Source organism: Nuphar pumila, chromosome 11, assembly GCF_984573655.1.
Source record: "Nuphar pumila chromosome 11, dmNupPumi1.hap1.1, whole genome shotgun sequence".
Taxonomy (NCBI): Eukaryota; Viridiplantae; Streptophyta; class Magnoliopsida; order Nymphaeales; family Nymphaeaceae; genus Nuphar; species Nuphar pumila.
In genome coordinates, this window is record NC_143259.1 from 940,578 (window position 1) to 946,124 (window position 5,547).

Here is a 5,547-nt window from a genome sequence, read left to right on the forward strand (position 1 = left end):
TCAGGAAGCAGCCGAGCTCAAACTCGGCTCGCCTAAACACGAGAACGAGCTCCATTAATTGGTATATGAGCCAAGCTCAAACATGGCCTTTTCCACCAGCCCTACATATGGGAATGATGGTGTATATAAGTACTATGATATGAGCATTGGATCCTTTGGCCCCAAGTATGTAACTAACAAATAATTTCTAAAACTGCCTACGGACACCAGTAAAGTAATTAAGTTTTCTCCCTGAAATCTCTATTACCTTTTCTGTTAACTCCAAGTATACCTTGTTCTATACAATATAAAAAGAACTTAATTAGACTTTTGGGTTCTATCTCGAGTTATCACTACTCTCAGACGGCCCGTTTCTGCCTCACCTTGAGGAATGAGGATGAGTGACACTGAGGGTTGATAAGGGGTTGGGTCTTACTCGACTAAAGCCGATATCAACCCAATATATCAGCTTTTGGACCTGGTTTTGTTAGCCAATGGGGTTGTAGACCCATAAGATCCTAGTAGTAGATGGACCCGATTCCAGTTTGAAAGTTTATAAAGATCAGACTTAAATCTGACCCCAGATCCAATTAAGGTTCTGATTATTTACATGTAAAAACTATAAAAGCAGCATGTTTTAAGGGTTTGGTTCGTATTCTCTGGATTTAGACCTAGATATGGTCCTGCCCAAAGCTAGGTCTAAACAGACCCAGACCTTTACCAACAACATATGGTCCTGCACGGTTCCAAATCCATCTGGGTCAAGCATATGAACTGTTGACAGCCCTAATGTTCCACGAACGAGTATTGGACCTGATCCGACCCAACAAGTAACTGACTGTTAGTTTGGTGCATAGGTAGGTTTGAAAGTTGGATGCCAAGAATGGAAGGTGCGCTAACTCGTGAGCACGTGAAGGAGCTAAGCAATGGGGGATGAAGGAGCTAAGCAATGGGGGCATGGTAAAACCTGATTCTTCGTAAGGATAGATTGGCTTCTAATTCTTTCTTTGAATTTCCCAAGACATTATATTAATGGATCCCCCACTAGATGCACCATTTCTTCCACCACTGCCTGCTCCGCCACTAACACCACCACCACCGCAACCGTCACCACCAGGAGATTCACTTGGATGTTTGGCATCATGGTAAGTAAAAATCCATTGAATTATCTTCGGTATGGTCCTTAATTCCGTTCTTAGTACCAGACTTGAAATGGCTTGCAAGTTGTGACAAACATTGATGACCTTGACACTGCACTCTGTTATAAGCTGGGTCAAGTTGAGAATGATTAACCATATACCCAATAGGCCAATTTCAAGGGCATTATGATGTTAGGGTGTGTTATTGACCATTGAGGCTTTAGGAACTTCCTAGTCTTTGGATGTTCAGATTAGGCATATATAGATCGACAATGCAATGTGACTGCACACTTTTTGTGTGCTGATGCACCTGATCACCAACAGCAGTGCACAAAAAATGTGCAATCATATCTGATCGTTTTTTATATTTACACGATGAAATCACCTCCAGGATCAGAGACCTACTCCTGCCATACTTATGATCGCGGTCCTGACAGCATGAAACTCCGTGAGGCTTACCCCTTGCATCTGATCTGCTCTCCAATTATGGCAGCAAGTTAATTAGGTTGGATTGGGTACCTGGAGGATGGATGGCAGAGGCGCGATATGATACTGAAGGGTCTCGAGTTCCAATCTTGTGGGGGATATCATCCTATCCTCGAGAGATGAACGGTGATTTGGTGATCTGCCAAGTCATGCTCATCAGTATTGTGGCATAATCACCGTCGTATTCACCATATCAACATAATATGATGTCATCAACGCGCACCTTTTTACTGTTGATTTGCGTACTGGACAGCGAGCGGATCCTGTCAAAAGCTGGGTGAGATTAGCAATCTCACCCAGCTTTTACAACCACAAACCCCACCCCTCTGTGGGTCCTACTTCTACAGAGCTACAGTATACGGGTGGAGTTTGTGGTTGTAAACGCCTCACCTAGTGTTTGACAGAATCCGCTCTCAACCTCCAAGTCAGAGTGTTCTATGCCCACAGCAAGGCATTGTTAAGAAAACAGAAGAAAATAATCAAAACCAAATCACATTATAAAGTATATAAGATCACCGATGAGTGAGTTTTAACGTTCATCATTTGAACTATTATCCAGTCAATGAACTCATAGATTTTCCGAGGTTTAAGTGCAATTACTGCCTGACTCAGATAAGATTTTGGGATCCTGAAGTCAAGCTGGAACTATCATTTTAATAATATTAATGAATTAGCCTTCATAGGGCCAGCAAATGCATATAATCAGTATAATAATATTATACATACACAATTTTCAGTGGGGAAACCTGATGCACTTAATATTTTATAAAATTCGTATTGCAATTTGCACAACTCATCATCATCATCTAATCTTCGTTGATTTACTGGGTTTACTTGCAGTTTATGGTTTCTATGCTGCTGTGGTCTGTTCAGGAGCTGCTGTCCACCTTTGTTTGAACCTGGATGGCCAGTGCCACTATGATTCTCTTTCTATGCTTAAATTCGCTTGTGTTTTTGTTCTTGAAGCTTCGTGATTATTGTATTTTTCATTCTTAATAATAAAAAAGTGTTTGCTTGCTTTTGGTAGTTATATAAAATGGGGGTAATATTTGCTTCTTTCCTCGGTAAGGAATCCCCTAGTGAAAATATGTAATAATTATATTTTTTCAGTTTTTTAATACATCTGACATTCTAGATACGATCTATATATTAAATATTAAGTTTAGTAGAAACTGATCTTAGTTTTAAGACGAATATGTCAGATTTTAGAAGGTTGAAAAACCAATGGCTTACAATGTACCAAATGTTCAAACCTTAAAAATATATTTTATATTAAAAAACTATGATCCAAAGGTCTATTTCTGCTATTTTGACCATGCTTAACATATCCATGAAATCAGATTTGGTCAAAACAACTTCTCCCTATGAGTTCTAGCTAGGGGTTCCTTACCCACAAAAGGAACAAACGCTATCTCCATGTAATGTCAAAGTTATTTCTTGATTGTAAGGATAGAAATTAACAATACTTATTGATAAGGTTGCCATGTTGTCGTAAACCAAAATGTAAAAACCAAAATCACATACTGGTAGCTGCTATGGACTGAAGTGAGCGAAAGGAGCATTGATGCGGGTGTTCGGTGTTCAACTCTGCCTATCGACGCCCTTGATGAGCCTAGGCCTTGAAGTCGAGAGGAGAGCAGGACCCTTGAACCCCCAAATGGTGAAAAACAATATCACATGTAGTGTTGTTGTTGTGTATACACTACCAGGGGTATTTATAAACTTCAGAGAGAAGCCTATAGTGGAAGGTTACCACAATCAGTGGTTATCCTGCATTGCAACTGCTCTGTAACTCCCATGAGCCATGTTATCCCATGATTTACTCATGTCAAATTTGGTCACATCAGGTTGGATACTATCCATATTCCAACATTCTTCCACTTGACCCATTGACATGGAAACACTTTATCAAGGTTTTAATGTCATCTTAATTCAATTTTCATATGAGTTCATATTCAATCCTATATCACAAGAATGAATCATACGAGTCATAGAGATGAACATGTCTATATGAGATATCATATTTTTATGTACTACAGTATTATTCATTTTCAGTGTTTAACATGTTAAGAATACCTTTATGAATAAGTTAGTCTCTAACCCATTCTATTGGTCCTTTTGATATTGTTATTCTACTATTCTCTATTTTCAAAATGAGAGACCCTTTACACAAAATCAACAATACATAAAAACATAGAGAATCAATTTAGTTTCAGACATGTGATCACATAAAACCATAATGTATTGTCATACATAAAAAAGAACTAAATAAATTCATCCTCATTACATGTTGAGAATATAATCCTGATGCTAACCCTTTAGTAAGAGGATGCACAATTATTTTCTTTGTACCAATATTTTTAATACACAGTAAATGATTCTCAGTCATTTCTTTAACAATAAAGTACTTTAACTTCATGTGTCGACACAAGGTTGAGCTCTTGTTGTTATTCAAGGACATAATAACTTTATTATCATAAAAGATCTTTAGTGATATCTCAATAGAGTTTACAATCCTAAGCACTATAATGAAGTTTTCTATCCAAATGGCCTGAGATGAAGTCTTGTATAGAGCAATGAATTTCGCTTCCATAGTATGAGCAACAATTATAGATTGTTTTTCGCTTTTCTATAAGATGGCATCACCTGCCAGTAGAAAGATATATTCAGTAGTGGACTTTATACTATCGAGACATCCTCTCAAGTCTGCATTAGAGTATCCAATGACCTCTAGGTGGTCAACTTTTCTGTAGGTCAACATATAGTCATTTGTTTTTTGCAAATAGTGCATGACCTTCTTTATTGTCTTTCAGTACACAATGCCTGGATTAGACTGATATCTATCAAGCATTCTCATAGTAAATATGATATATGGTCGTATTTTGGTCTGTGCATACTGCAAACTTCCAACCACTGACGCATATGAGACAATTGCCATCTGAGCATTTTTATTTTCATCATGAGGATAGTCCTTTAAGCTCAATTTATCTCCTTTCACTATGGGTGCCTATCAAGGAGAACAATTCTCCATCCCATATATTTTAAGAACCTTAAGGACATAGGATTTCTGAGAGAGGCCAAGGACACCCTTAGTTCTATCATGACAGATCTCAATTTCAAGAACATATGCGGCCTCACCCATGTCCTTTATGTCAAAATTAGGAAAAAAAATCACTTGTTTCATGTAGCATACTTAAATCATTAGTTGCAAGAAGAATATCATCAATATTTAAAACCAGAATTATGAACTTACTTCTACTAGCCTTACGGTATATGCACTTATCAACAATGTTTTCAATGAATCTAAAGTTTAAGCTTTAAGGTATATGCATTGATCAACAATGTTTTCAGTGAATCTAAAGTTTAAAATTACCTGATTGAACTTTTTATACCACTGACGGAAGGCATGTTTAAGTCTATAGATTGATTTTTTTTAATTTTTAAACTAAATGATTCAAGTCATCTACACTGAAACTAGAAGGTTGTTACATATATGCCTCATCTTTTAGATCTTCATTGAGGAAAGCAGTTTTCACATCCATTTGATGTAGCTCTAAATCAAAATGAGTTGCGAGGAATATGATTATCCTCAATGATTTCTTAGTTGATACAAGAGAAAAAGTCTCATTATAATCAATGACCTCCATCTGTGTGAAACCCTTTGCAAGGAGTCGAGCTTTGTACCTCTTCATTTGCCCTTTAGAGTTCGTCTTGGTCTTAAAGATCCACTTACAATCACACCCCCACAAGGTCAAGAAAAGGTTTGAGTAATTCAACATCGTTCAAATCATTTATTTAAGTGTACGATTTTTTTCAGTTACACTATTCTAGTAAGCACTATTAGGCATGGTATATTGAGGTATAATACCTTCATCTTTTAGAAGTCATGTTAATGGCCATTTCTTTTATCCATCTTAGTAAAATGACTATAATATTCACCACC

General features: G+C 37.2%; 1 long non-coding RNA gene across 1 annotated transcript; it reads left to right on the forward strand.

Annotated features, from left to right (window-relative positions):
* The first annotated feature begins 908 nt into the window (after positions 1-908).
* On the forward strand, positions 909-2,641 carry LOC149821555 (uncharacterized). The gene is made up of 2 exons (XR_016426189.1): positions 909-1,124; positions 2,445-2,641. It is a non-coding gene; the product is annotated as an uncharacterized LOC149821555 (long non-coding RNA).
* Positions 2,642-5,547: the final 2,906 nt, after the last annotated feature.